At 34.1% G+C, this 15,898-nt stretch overlaps 1 protein-coding gene across 3 annotated transcripts in view; it reads left to right on the top strand.

Annotated features, from left to right (window-relative positions):
• The window catches only part of ADGRL3 (adhesion G protein-coupled receptor L3), an 827,678-nt gene that overhangs the window by 177,087 nt on the left and 634,693 nt on the right, over positions 1-15,898 (top strand). For all 3 annotated transcript variants that reach the window (XM_049630539.1, XM_049630537.1, XM_049630538.1), the window contains exon 2: positions 3,470-3,538. The gene's annotated coding sequence lies outside the window, so the exon portion shown is untranslated. The remainder of the gene's footprint in view (positions 1-3,469; positions 3,539-15,898) is intronic.

The following is a 15,898-nucleotide window of genomic DNA, read 5'->3' on the forward strand; positions in this document are numbered from 1 at the left end:
GGGTAAAATATTTGATGAAGTAGTGGATGAATGGGTGAATGAATGAATGTTGCTCTACTTTTTAAACTTGCTATCTCAGAATTAGAAAATTTGCCTTGAACATTTATCTTTATTATGTATTCCCCTTTTTTAGTTAATAATCAAATCCGTACCATTTTATTTTCCATTGTTGCTGTCTTACATATGTGCTTCATAACAAAGTTTTATCTAAAGTATGAATTAATTTAATTTTTAATTTTTAATTAAAGCTATCTAATATTCAGATATTTCCATCTATAATTTGCAAAGCATAGAGTGAATTTCAATAACTGCTGGTGAATTTCTTTTTATGTCACTTTTGAATGGTAATGAAAATATAAAAATATAAACACATCAAATTTTCTATCCTTCCTGAGTGCTTTCCTTCGAAGTAGTCACATTGCTCAAAAATGATTCTAGTAGTTCCTTTTAAAATCCCTTTTAGGGGTGCGTGGTGGTTTAGTTTAGTTGAGTTTCTGACTCTTGATTTTGGCTCAAGCCATGATCTCATGATTTGTGACACTCAGCCCACATTGGGGCTTGTGCTGACAACACAGAGCCTCCTTGGAATTCTCTCTCTCCCTCTTTCTCTGCCCCTCCCCTGCTTGCATTCTCTATCCCTCTCCCTTGCTCCATCCCTCAAAGTGAATAGACATTAAGAAATAAAAATAAAAAATCTTTTAGATCACGTTTACTTATTGGAAAAGAAATTTATCCTAACAGTTCATGCTGATGGAACAGTATCATTTGATATGATTTGATATGACCTCTTCCTCCCTTCCTTTTGGTTTTCAATTCCCTTCAGACATGCACTCCCCTTTTCCTTTTCTGCAATTTACCTCAGTCCTGGTCTCCTTCATCTTAGGAAGCTGTGACCCCGTGTAACTTTGTTCTTCTGTCCGAGTTGTCTACTAATTCTTAAATGCCTAAAGGGATATAATTGAATGAAGCATTGAGACAGTTATAGCCAAACTGTAAATTAAAGAATCTCTGATCTTATGGACAAAAAGAAAATGGACCTATAAAGATAGTTAAGCAAACAAACTCAAAGACACATATAATGTTGCATTTTTGTTCTTGGTCTCAATTTATGTGAGGCCAATACAGATGGTTTCCAATAAATACTTAGAATTTTGTTTTGTTTTGTTTTAACTAAAACGAAAATACTTTGTTTACCCAGTCAGAATTTTTGAGGCCCTGTTAAATGCTTAGTTCTTTAGGAAGGGGTAATATCAACTGAAGAGGTAGTCACAGCCTCTGTTCTCAAGCAGTTGTAGGGGTTCAGCCAAATAGAAGAATATAAAAAGTGGTATAGGATCATGAGGGAACATAGGACTGGTTCTGTCTGTGGTTGAGTGGGTTTGGTGCTGTTGGGGAGAAAGAACTTCATGGAATAAGTCATGTTTGGATTTCAGAATGTATTTCATTATTGGGGGAAACAAAATGTAAAGCTTGAGGATATTTCTAGGAGAGCCTGTGCTTTCATTACCCATGATCAGATGTAGAATGTTAGTTAAGATTGGATGGAAAAAAAAAAAAAAAACAGGAAAAAAATACCTTACATGTACAGCCAAGAATTGACTAAAACAATTGCTTGCATTTGCCTGTTCAAGTAGTCAAGTGTGCCATTCAAATATGGAATGAATTATTCTTATGGTATAAAACCTCACTAATTGGCCAAATATGGGTGGGTATTCACTAGGAAAATATAATCTGAAATCCTCAAACAAAATATAATGTTTTTGTTAGTGAATATATTTACCACTAATTTGTTTTCTTATATATCTGATGGTAATCAATAGTGATTCTATGAAGAGCTTAATTTTAATTTTATGCTAATGAGTTTCTCCACATATCTAATTTCTTATCCATTTGGGGACAAGATTATAGAATACATGTTAGATTTTGTCATTGTTTTGGCACATATATGATTACTTAGGCTTTTGCTAATAGCATATTACTACTAATAGCATAATAAATACTAAGTATCATAGTAATTAACTAATGCAGCTGATGCTCATATAAAGCACTTAAATAGACTCACTAGAAAGTTCAGACTTTGATATGACCAGTGCAGAACCATTAGAAAACATTGAAATCCCAAAGAAAATACTATGAAAGACACTCCTCCTTTTTTTTTAATAAAATGTTTGCCATATTGATATTAGTTTAATAATAAAAGGAATAGAAATATTATGGTGATTTAAAGAAAAATAAAGACTAAAAAAATCCCTTTAAACCTACCACTTAAGTCTTATTTTTTTGTTTATTCCTTTCTACTTTTAAAATCTGAATTTGTTTAAATTATTATAATCACAGTATCTGTGTATATACATAAATTCACAGAGCATGTATTTGTATATACTGATTAAGTGGCAAGATACATATCTCATTTTTTTTTCCACAGCATTTCTAACGATAAAAGTGATTAAATATATCCCAGGATCTTATTAAAAGTGTCTGTTGCAAAAAAACAACAAAAAGAAAACAACCCAGAAAATTCTTAGAAATCATATAATTTATTTTTTATGGTCTTTTAAAAATTTTTAAAAAATGTTTATGTATTTTTGAGGGAGAGAGAAAGAGTGTGGGTGGGGGAGGGGCAGAGAGAGAGAGGGAGAAACAGAATCTGAAGCAGGCTCCAGGCTCTGAGCTGTCAGCACAGAGCCCAACACAGGACTCAAATCACAAACCGTGATATCATGGCGTGAGCTTAAGTTGGATGCTCAACCAACTGAGCCACCCAGGCGCCCCTTTTATGATCATTTTTTTTTAATTTTATTTAAATTTTAGTTAGGTAATGTACAGGGCAATATTGATTTCAGGAGTAGAATTTAATGATTCATCACTTACATACAACACCCAGTGCCCATTACAAGTGCCCATCACCCATCTAGTACATCACCCACCTGACTCCCTCCATCAAACCTCAGTTTCTTCTCTGTCCTTAAGAGTCTCTTGTGGTTTGTTTCCTCTCTCCTCTTTTCCCCCACTCTTTTTTCCCATATGTTCATCTGTTTTGTTTCTTAAATTCCACATGAGTGAAATCATATGATATTTGTCTTTCTCTGATTGACTTATTTTGCTTATCTTAATCGATTATAGCTCCATGCACGTTTTTGCAAATGGCAAGAAGAAATCAGAGAACTTATTACAAAATCTTACATCTTCTTTTAATTAGGAAAATGTTTAAATTCCAATACCTACCAGAGTCATTAATTATTCCCAATGTACATTACAGCAGATTAGGTGGTTGAGGAAGATCTGTCACAGGTGAATTGAATTTCATTTTTATACCATGGCTCTGCTGCTATACCCCAAACATTGTGGGGAAAAAATATAGTTGACCAACAATAAGAAATACATAAGTATACTCAAATAGTCCTACAAAAGTAACCATAAAGTAGTACATTCTTGTCTAATCATGTAATGTATTTTTTTTTTCTTACAGGAATGTTTAAATGTTCAGTAAATTGGAGGAAAAGAACATGGACTTTTAGCTACTGAAGAGAAAATTAAGGTAACTATTAGATTATTTTTTGCCAATCATAATTGTTAGTCATTTCAGTGTATTTCAGTGAATGTTTACATTCAAGTTAATGTATGTTTTTATGAGGTTCATATTAAAAACTGTTTAATGAGCTACTTAAATGGAACTTTATATATTTTGTGGAAAATAAATTGACATTTCATGTGGACAAATATGTAAGTAATGTAGTTCAAAATATTTGCCATTGTGAGGAAGTATACTCTAGCTCTATGAAAAATAAATGTGCTATTAAAAATAATTTGTTACATATATTAATAACATAAATGATTTGCATCTTATTTAGCAAATCATTTGAAGACAAATAGGCCTTTATATTTTTTTTCAATATATGAAATTTATTGTCAGATTGGTTTCCATACAACACCCAGTGCTCATCCCAAAAGGTGCCCTCCTCAATACCCATCACCCACCCTCCCCTCCCTCCCACCCCCCATCAACCCTCAGTTTGTTCTCAGTTTTTAAGAGTCTCTTATGCTTTGGCTGTCTCCCACTCTAACCTCTTTTTTCTTTTTCTTTCCCCTCCCCCATGGGTTTCTGTTGAGTTTCTCAGGATCCACATAAGAGTGAAAACATATGGTATCTGTCTTTCTCTGTATCACTTATTTCACTAAGCATAACACTCTCCAGTTCCATCCACGTTGCTACAAAGGGCCATATTTCATTCTTTCTCATTGCCACATAGTACTCCATTGTGTATAAACCACAATTTCTTTATCCATTCATCAGTTGATGGACATTTAGGCTCTTTCCATAATTTGGCTATTGTTGAGAGTGCTGCTATAAACATTGGGGTACAAGTGCCCCTATGCATCAGTACTCCTGTATCCCTTGGGTAAATTCCTAGCAGTGCTATTGCTGGGTCATAGGGTAGGTCTATTTTTAATTTTTTGAGGAACCTCCACACTGTTTTCCAGAGTGGCTGCACCAATTTGCATTCCCACCAACAGTGCAAGAGGGTTCCCGTTTCTCCACATCTTCTCCAGCATCTATAGTCTCCTGATTTGTTCATGTTGGCCACTCTGACTGGCATGAGGTGATATCTGAGTGTGGTTTTGATTTGTATTTCCTTGATGAGGAGTGACATTGAGCATCTTTTCATGTGCCTGTTGGCCATCCGGATGTCTTCTTTAGAGAAGTGTCTATTTGTGTTTTCTGTAGGCCTTGATATTAATCAACCAAGAGTAACATTGGAATTTCCTTTCTTCTTGAAGTTACCAAAGTACATTTCTGTAAGGTGACTTTGTAATACCTAGAATATAAATTATTATAAAAACACAACTTAAAAGTAGAAATACCAATTTTCTTACTCACATTAAATCATGTTCATTTTGAGTTGTTGATACAATTGGTTTGATTATAAATTATTAAAAATCTAATTTTCAGAGATTCTGTAGTTTTTACTTTAAGAGTACTGAGTGTTTTAAGATATGATATTGTACTCACCATTGTAGACCTTAATTTTTCCAATTAGTATTCCTTCCTTTAGATATTCTTGCCTCAATTTCTTTGCCACAGATTTCTTCAGCATATATATTCACATAGGCAAACATCATTTTCTGTTTCCCACAGTAGTTATGATTGAATCTACTTTATTTGTATTTACTAGCTTATCTATACATTAACATATAAATTTTGCAGGCATTCTTTTACTATCTTGAATAGGAAATGTGGTTTGCTACTTAGTGAAATTAGCAAAAAACAGGCTGATTCAGTCATCTTTTTAAAAATTCAGCCATGCAAGACTTAGATGTGCTTGCTCTGGATATACTAAATTCTGATGGGAAAGATAAGAAACTATGAGATTACTGTATTCATTTCACAAAAGTCCTTGACAAACTGTTAAGGAAACAAAGTTGGGAGCAAGTCACTTTTGCTGGAGGCCCTTGAAATCTTCATGGAAGTTATGAAGTCACTGAGGGGTTGTTGGAGCAGGAAAAGTGAGGTCATGCATTCCAAGCCAACAGAATAGCTTATGAAAGTGTACATAAAGGAGCAAGGCATGGCCAGTGAAAGACTGATGTTTCTAATGTTGCTGAAGGATTACTCACACAGTGGGACAATGTTAGGAGATGAGCAGGTTTGCAGGACTAGAGCTTAATTTTCCAGCTGAGGTTCTCTAGAGTGCTTAAGGGTATTCTTAGGGTTGTGAGGAGAACGTTTCATAACCTCTTCTTGATACTTATTTTCATTAAGAAATGTAGGAAAGGGGCTCCTGGATGGTTCAGTTGGTTAAGCAACCAACTCTTGATTTCAGCTCAGGTCATGATCTCAAAGTTTTGGAAGTTTGAGCCCCATGTCAGGCTCTGCACTGACAGAATGGAGCCTGTTTGGGATTCTCTCTATCTTCCTCTCTCTCTGCCCCTCCCCCACTCCTACTCTCTCTTAAGCTCAAAAATAAATAAACTTTAAAAAAAGGTATAAGAAATAATTGAGACATTGTAATACTTAACATAATGACTGCTACAGGCACCCATATATGAAGTTTCTGGAAGATTCATAGGGATTTGTTACAGTGTTAATTGATTGACAGGGATTGCTTCATTGTTTTTTAATTGTGATATAATTTGCATCCCATAAATTCATTCTTTTAAAAGGTGTACAATTCAGCATTTTTTAGGAAATTCACGAAGATGTGTAACTATCACGAGTATCTAATCCAGAATGTTTTTATCTTTCCTGAAAAGCACTTTATAACCCATGAGCAGTTACTCACTGTTGCCTGCTTGCTGTGTCTCATGGCTACAGATTTACCATAAAAAATGGAATCATAAAATATGTGGCTTTTTGTATGTGCCCTCTTCATTTAACATAATGTCAACTTTTACCGTTGTTATATAAATCAGAACACAATTTCATATCTGAATAATATTCCATTATTTGGGTATTCCAGATTTTGTTCATCCATTTATTAGTTGTTAGACATTGTTTTGTTTTGTTTTTCCTATTTTTTGGCTATTATGAATAATGGCTGCTATGAATATACACAAGGTTTTATGTAGACATATGTGTTCATTTCTCTTGGATATATACTGGGGATGGAATTGCCGGGTCATGTGGTAACTGAGTGTTTTAACTTTTGAGGAACTTCCAAACTGCTTTCCAAAGGGGCTGCACCATTTTACATTTCCCACCAGTCATGTGTTCCAGTTTTACCATATCCTTGCCAAAAGTTATTGTTATTTTGATTATAGCCATCCTTACGGAAATCAGATGTTATCTCACGGGATTTTGATGGCAGTGATTGTTTCTAAGAATATGTTAGTGTACTGATTTGATATTATATGTGTTTGGATAAGTGTGTTAATTGAATTAATGTCAATCTTTAAAGTTTACTGTTTTTTGATAGAGAGTGTGTGTGCACACCTACATGTGGGAGAGGGATAGAGAGAGAGGGAGAAAGAATCCCAAGCAGGCTCTGCACAAATAGTGGGGCTTGATTCCACAACCGGTGAGATCATGACTTGAGCCTAAACACCAGAGTCAGACGCTTAAATGACTGAGCCACGCAGGCGCCTCAAATTAATGTTAATTTTTGACTACACAACTCATATTTAAACAGTTGATTTTACAGTGTTAAATACAAATTACAAAATACAAATTATAAATTGAAGACTATTTGATTAATACATGCCTGAGTAAACAACAACAACAACAAAAAACTGCACAGCTGATGTTTTCCTTCCTATTATAGGATATTTTTCAGATTCATTATTTAATATAAACATTAATAATCTACTTAGATTTATTAAGGATAGTTTAAAACTTAAAATAATCAAGATAATCAAAATCAGATCATCATCATTATTATAACATAACTCAAAATAATCAAAACTATGAAATAGGGATTTGTCTCTTAGATCCTAAGTGATTAAACTTGTCTTAAGGACAAATTTTGTTTTGAGTATAAGTTATTGGTAGAGCACAGCAACGTTAATACGAGACTTAATGACATCTGAAGCACAGATAACCAGGTTTTTCAGCAATGTTTAAAGTCACGTTCAGTTTAATCATTTACAAAGTTTCACTGAACATTGATAAATGTTTAGATGCTTTATTTGAAATTCCTGTAGAGGATGAATCAAATCATTGGAAAAAGCCTAGAACTTCCTGCTGTGGTCAAAATGGCTGAAATCACACATGAAAAATTATATGGGAAAAATAAAAATATATTACATTCTCAGTAAATACTGTTGGAAGACAACATTACGCATACTGCTTTTGTCAAACAAATTATGTTGTATGAAAGATTCACCTTAAAGTATATATATTTCCATATCAATTTATGACCAATTTATGCCACTTTAGGATATTTGCTAAATGATTTTTAAAAATCAGGATTATTGATATATAATTCATGTGTAGTAAAATTTCTATTTTCAATGTACAATTTTTCTGTTTTGATAAACACGTAAAGCTGTGTTTATCTTGACACCAAAATCAAGATCAAGTACGTTTCTGTCATCCCTGGAAGTCTTCTTGGGCCCCTCTGTAGGTCCCACCTCCTACCACTATCAGCCCTGGGAACCTTTAGATTTATTCTTTTTTAGTAATGAAATAAAAAACCACTTGTGAGAGGAAGCGGAGCAAAGAGGTCAAAATTTGAAGAGAGACACTATGGATGACTTGGGAGGTATTACTTACTCTCTCTGTACTTCAGTTTCCTCATTGGTAATATGGGGTTAATAAAATCATGTACTACATGTCATTTAAATAGAGCTAGGCATATCTAAGCACTTGCAAACACTAAGCGCTTGTAAAATAAACTACAGTTTTTTGAGCCTTGAAGGACATACTGGAAAGGTCAACAGTATGGCACCTCTCGGAATGGATTTAACCCCAAAGTGTCAAATTGAAGTTTTCAAAATAATAAACTAATTAAAAATAAGGACCGTTCAGAAACCTCACCCTCAGGAAACTTTTTTAAGTTTATTTATTTATTGTCAGACAGAGAGAGAGAGAGAGTGCATGCACAAGCCGGGAAGAGGCAAAGAGAAAATCCCAAGCAGCCTTCAACACTGTCCGTGCAGAGCTGGACATAAGGCTGGAACCCACGAACTATGCGATCATGACCTGAGCTGAAATCCAGGGTCAGATGCTCAACTGACTGAGCCAACCAGGCACTCCATCACTCTCAGGAAACTTTTGCTTAATAGCTCCATTCTTCCTGTTCCTTAGGCATAAATCCTTGGAGTGAATCTCAGATTTTCTTTTGTATGCATTGCACATCTATCAGCAGATACTGTCTGACTACTTCTGAACCTCTCCTTGGATATTACTTTGGTTCAGATCACAGTCCCCTCTTGCCTAAAGAATTACAACATCCTTCACTTTTCCTTGCTACATCATTTTCAGTGTTCAGAACTCAGAGCCCTGGTCTACCTTCAGTCTCCTCTGCATTCCAGCTACCCTGGCTTCATTACCATTTGTTGAACACACAGGCTATTCTACTTGGGAGACTTAGCATATTGCTTCCTCTGCCAGTTGTCATTCTCCCCATGCTTATTTCCTAGGCTCTAACTATCCTCTATTAGGGCAGCCTTCCCTGAATATCCTGCTTTACTTTTCTCCAGATCACATATTACCACATGACAGAAAAGTTTATTTATTATCTCTTCCCATTAGTTAATATATTCTAAATATTTTCTCCTGAGAGCATCCTTTTAATTTCTATTTAAAAAAATTTTTTTAATGTTCATTTATTTTTGAGAGAGAGAGTGAGAGAGCATGGGGGAGGGACAGAGAGAGAGGGAGACAGAATCTGAAGCAGGCTCCAGGGTCTGAGCTGACATGCGGCTCTGGGCTCGAACTCACAAACCACGAGACCGTGACCTGAGCTGAAGTTGGTCGCTTAACCGACTGAGCCACCCAGGCACCCCGTTCTTAATTTCTGTTTTTAAGTGTCTTTTATATTGGGTAACTGGCCTTATTCGTGGATTTGGACATTAGAAAGGTAACTCGGGAGGCAATGTGGGTGACTGTGGCCATAGGCAGGAGGATTATGTGGGAAATACCAGGTGAGGCATAATGAAGACCTGGTTTAAGGCAACAACCCTGGGGATTGAGTAGTAGTAATATGTTTGAGACTATTTAGAAGGTAAGTTGGCAGGTCTTAATGACTGCATTTCAGTCGTGAGAGTTGAAGTCTCGGTGGGATGTTTCTCAAGTTTGAAATCGCAACCCCATGGCTTAATGGTGCCATATACTGAACTTTAGGGAGCAGAGTTCTTTGTGTTTTGTTTTGTTTTACAAAAATAATGTTCTTTTACAGAAATAATATCCAGAACTAGATGTTTATTTTTATCTCCAGATAGGAGTGATCTCTACTAATATAACACTTGAACTGAGGGTCATTAATTATTGTCTCATTTCTTTACCATTTGTTTATAGAAATTAAAAAAAAAAAGTTTTGGTGTGCCATGAGATTACATTTTCTAATTAATTTGAAAACCAGTCAGAAAGTGCAGGATGTAAGAACTGGCCATGGGCAGAGTAAAAACACATTAATTATTCAGATAGTCTTCCCTGCTTATTCCATTCTTGGAAATATAGTGGCTGTCAGAATCTGTCAGCTGTAGAGTTAGTGCCCTTCAGAATTTACATGCATAAATGGTGACCTTTGGAAATTTGCATAAAGATAAGTCTAGCATTCAAATGATAGCTGCCAGTCAGTTGAGCAAAGCAAAAGTTGTCAGCCACTGCTTAAACCACAGAATGGGCCATGAAGCAGTGACAGCAAATGGATTATATATAAAACAGCGGTAGTACTTTTTTCATCATAAATGAAAATAAAGCCTTTTTAATGGAGTTTTACAAAGACTAAATAAATTATAACCAAAAATTTAGTATCTTTGGATGAGTAGTTTTGGTAGCCGTAGCTTTATTCACTAAACATTTTTTTAAAACTTTTTATATTTTGAAATGACTAAACTTAAATTTTAATCATTTAAAATGTTAGATTTTATGTAGTAAAGTAGATGTATACTAATTACAGAAAATTTAGTAAATATGACAAAGAGAGAATATTAATACGATCCAAAACCTCACAGCCAGAGGAAGCCATGGTTTACATTTTAGTGTAAATTCTTAGTTGCCTTTTAAATAAACAAATATACATGCACATATATGAGGATACAAAAATGTTTAAGTAATTTTTGCTGTCATCATACTACATTTTACTTATAAGTACTACAGAGATACATGTTTATATAAATCTTTTTGTATATAAGTGATTGTTCCCTCAAATAGATTTTCAGTAGTAGAATTCTAGGTCCTAATGTATGACTCTTTTTTTAAAGCTTTTGGTAGGTATTGTTAAAATTGCTTTTCAACTTTTACTTTCATAAGATCTTAGTTTGCTTGTTGTTGCTTGTTTGCTAGTTTCCTCACCTTCCTTAAATCATTTTTAAATGTTATATTTTAAACGTCTGGTAAGAGCTTGCCATTTAGTAAATTAAAACGTATATGAGGCAGAAAAATAATTATGACTTAAAAATTCATTTTTTCTTTGATTATTGTTACAAATGTCAATTTCTGTATAAAATAACATGTCCTCACTTACCTCCCCAACAACCTACACAGAAAACACTTATATTTTAGAACGGTGTTGGATTCCTAAAACTAGTAGAAAAAAATAATAAAAACAGAATTTTAAAACTTTGAGCATTCAAGAAAATTATACATAAATTTTCTGATAAGAGGGACTGATGATCAGAGCAAATACAGTTCATTCTTCATCTCCTGTAATTTTTTTGTAGTATGTCTTTACCTGTTTTAAACACCGTGCCTTTTCCTGCTGTGGCAAACAAGGCAATGAACACCATAATTTTTGAAAATACCTGGACATGTCCTTTAACTCAATACTTTAAAGATAAAACTAAAAGACTAGTTGACAGTAAACAGTATTGATGGGTATACAGCTGTTTCCTTATATAGTTAACCTTGATATGGGTGATATATGGAAAGTACTAGTCCAGTCAAAACTCTAAGAGGATTGTGATGTTCACGTTCCATTATTTCTTATTTTTATGAGTAAATCCTGAATTAGCAGTGACCTAGACAGAATCCTGTGTCCTGAATCTTGTACTTGAACAGATCTTCATTTTAGACTGTTCACTACTGACTTTAATACATGGTGTATTAAGTAAGATACAATAAAAAAGGTATTAAGATGATTCAAAAGAGATTGCTCATTTCTGCCTGAATCAGGGGTGCTATAAATATATATATTATATTGTATTTTTATTATATTATTTTATTTTATATATTTATTATTATATTATATATAATATATAATAATATAAATATGTATATATATTTAACATCTATTTATTTTTGAGAGAGGGAGAGAGAGTGTAAGCAGGGATGGGGCAGAGAGGGAGACACAGAATCCGAAGGAGGAAGCAGGCTCCAGGCTCTGAGCTGTCAGCACAGAGCCCGATGCATGGCTCAAACTCACCACTAGCTTATGACCTGAGCCAAACTCGGACATTTAACCAACTAAGACACCCAGGTGCCCCAGGGGTGCTATATTGAATAGAGAGAGATCTGCTCCGTGCTACTAATATTTATAGGTTGGAATTTTATGCCACAGCTAAAAGTGAAAAACACTTCATTATGGGCTATTGAATTTTTTTTGCAGAAGAATGATTTGTTGATGATTTTTAAAATTAGGTATATACCTTTATATTTTTGATTGAGTATATATGTTTAAAATTACCCATTGTAAATCTTTGAGGAATTTTAAAAAATGTATACACACATGCAGCTGTGACTGTTATTTGTCCCTGTATCTATCTCTGCTTATAGGTTTTTGTTTTTATTTTTTGTTTTTATTTATTTTTTTGTATGCAGTTCTTTGAGATTTAAGACTTGTGTAGAATTGTGTTTTCATCACTACAAGTATGGTACAAATAGTTTTATCACCTAAAAATTTCTTGTGCTGCCCCTTCTTAGTCATTCGCTGCCTCTGTCCGTTACCCATAGCAACCACTAATCTGTTCTTTATTCCATAGTACTTCAATCCATATTTTTAGCTTTTTCAGAATGTCATATAAATGAATCATACAGTGAGTAGTCTTTTGAGACCGACTTCTTTCACTTATCATAATGTCTTTGAGATTCATTCTTGTTTTTTGAATATATCAAGAATTCATTTCTTCTTTATGGCTGGGCAGTATTCTACTGAATGGTTGTCTCACAGTTCATTTATCTGTCCACCTGTTGAAGAACACTTGGGTTGTTTCAGTTTTTAGTGAAAATAATGCTAGTATAAACATTCATATGTTGTGTGTGTATGTGTGTACACAAATTTTCATTTCTCTAAGGTAAATACCTACGAATTGGATTGTTCGGTTACCTGGTAAGTGCATGTATATGCTTTTTAAATTATTTCTGTGTTTATTTTGTCTTATTGGATTTTGTTCCTGTTTCTATCTTATTTCTATTTTAAGTGCAATTGTTATTACTTAAATCAGTGTTGTACAGAAACTTGTCTTCTTCAAGTGCTAAGTTATTAATTTTGTAACACTAGTCCGATTACGTCAAGACCTGTTTTTATTGGTCTCTGAATTTAAGTAGGAAAAATGATATACTCCAAATAGAAAATGCTACTTTTATGATTTTTCCTTCCATGATAATTTTTACTTTTCTTTAGGAGTATGTCTTGTTTTCTTTAGTAAATTATCCCTAAACACTAACCACAAAAAAATAAAGCTTGGGCGCCTGGGTGGCTCAGTCGGTTAAGCATCCGACTTTGGCTCAGGTCATGATATCACACTCTACGAGTTCGAGCCCCATATCGGGCCCTGTGCTGACAGCTCAGAGCCTGGAGCTTGCTTCAGATTCTGTGTCTCCCTCTCTCTGACCCTCCCCGTTCATGCTCTGCCTTTCTCTGTCTCAAAATAAACATTAAAAAAAATTTTTTTTAAATCTTAAATATTTCTGCACTGGATGCAATATTCAGTTCTTTTATTCTAACTAAAGCTTATGTGCTTTTTACATAGAAAAGACCCTCACAAGAAAATGGTTTATAGTAAGTATTTAGAAATACTAAAAACTACATATGAATTTTCACATTGTATATTAAGGATAGGAACCAAGTAACCACTAAAAGTCATCACAAAAATTTTTAGTAATTATAGCAGACTGGATCAATATGTCAGAACACAGTTTCTATATGTATCCAGACCCCTTGAGTTACACACATTTTACAAATATGGTTCCTATTAGGAAGAACTCTGGATCAGGTTACCTTTACTGTAGGTCTGGTCTTGCCATTAACTTGCTATGAGACCCAGGGAACATCACATAATCTCTCTGGATTGTAGTATTCTCATTTGTCCAATTAGTGAGGGCAGCACTGGATTATCCATAAAGGACCTTCTTGCTTTAAAAAAAAATAGGATGCTGCAATTCTGTGATGGTCTTGGATCATTGAGTAGAAAAAGTAATTTTGTGTGTGTGTTTAATGTACTTTGTCATTTGGCAAGGATATGTACAATACATTTTTAAAAACTTTAAAAAATATGTACGATTTTGAAAAACAGTTTTGGTGTTTTGAAAAAATCAACCGACTATTCCAGAAAGTTTGAATATTATACAATTATTAATTTCCCTACTGATTTTTCAGAAGTTTAATAATATGAAAAACTCTGGATTTTCTTTTATGTTGAGTAAATATGAGTTAATGTATGTTCATGTTCCTAGTTTTTAGTATTACATGACTATTTTACTGGAACCGTATTTGAAATTTTTCCAGATTTAATTAGAACTCCCCTTAATTATGAAACTTAGGTTTCATAATAAATTCTCAGTTTTTCAGAGTAAATATGTATTTTCTGAAACAATTTAAAGCTTACACAAATAGGGGAGATTGATTAAAAACATCAACTTTGGTTGCATATGCATAATGCAGAATAACTACTACTTCACAAAGTAATATATTTCTGTTTGTTTGTTTGTTTGCTTGTTTATTTAAAGAAAGAGAGATGGAGAGAATGACCAGGGGAGGGGCAGAGAAAGAGGGGGACAGAGGATCTAAAGTGGGCTCTGTGCTGACAGCAGACAGCCTGATGCGGGGCTCAAATCCCTGAACTGTAGGTCATTACCTGAGCTGAAGTTGGCTGCTTAACCAACTGAACCACCCAGTTGCTCCTGAAGTGACATATTTCAAAGGCTAAGGAATGTCATAAATCCTTAAGAGGAATGAAGATTAAACCACATTAGTTTTAATTTCTTTTTAAAGTCACTTATTTCATATATATTATATTAGTATCTGGTGTGTGTAAGACCTCTGCAGTGTTCTGGAGTGATAATGCTCTCCTAACTTAAAGGAAATAGGAAGTCTAGATGGGGATACAGAAACAGGTACAAGTAGCTACATTACAATATCCCAAGTACTATAGTAGAAGCATGAGAAAAAGGAAGGAAGTACTGGTTGCATATGAGAAGGATTTTACTACTGGAGAACAGAGAATGGCCCCTCTAAGTGATGGTCATCACAAAACCAGAGTATTCATTAGGGAATAGGAAATACTGTGTTCTGGAGGAATATAATTTTTCAGAGTGATAGTGTTAGGTAGAGATACTTAAGAGGAAATTTAAGGACGTAGGAAGAGGCCCTTTTTATATTATGTATTTACTAGAGATCTAATTTTAAAGTATTATTGTAATACTGTTGCTTGAAAGAACACGTGTCTTGGAAGTATGAGCGATGCATTAAAGGTAGGATAAAACAATCAGATAAAAAACATTGCATGGGAGTACAAGTGCCAGCTGCAGTATTCTGCAAACTGTTGGCAAATAGCAGAGCTCTCAGCATTGATGAAAGTTCAAATGATCAACTCTCTTCACTGCACTTTAACATAAGCCTTTGAAATATATATACCTTTAGAACTTATTTAACCCAAGGGGACCACATTTTTCCTTCTTTAAAACATAAATGTTATACTTAAATAAACCTTTCTTTTATATCTTTCCAATCCATCTAATATACAGTCTATGTATTTTTTCTTCCTGAGTCCTAAAATGTGTTAGTGGAAGAGAATTTAATTGCTTTTGCAAAAAGAAAGAAACAAATAAATTGGATTTCTTAGTTTGGCTTAGTGCTGCCTTCAATGTTCTGAGAACAATAATGCAATTAGCTAAAATGTTTATCCACAGAATTTAATTCCTGGGGAGTAACTTCTCAAATTGCCTCTTACAAGTGTAATGGAAGCAAGCAGTTGTTTTCTGGTTTTGTTGCCAAAAATTGTGAATGGCTAGATTTTTATAAAACTTGGTGGTGATGCATGTGTAATCATATAAAGTCTCCATTGTAAATTTGAAGAAACT

This window comes from Panthera uncia, chromosome B1 (assembly GCF_023721935.1).
Source record: "Panthera uncia isolate 11264 chromosome B1, Puncia_PCG_1.0, whole genome shotgun sequence".
Lineage (NCBI taxonomy): Eukaryota > Metazoa > Chordata > Mammalia > Carnivora > Felidae > Panthera > Panthera uncia.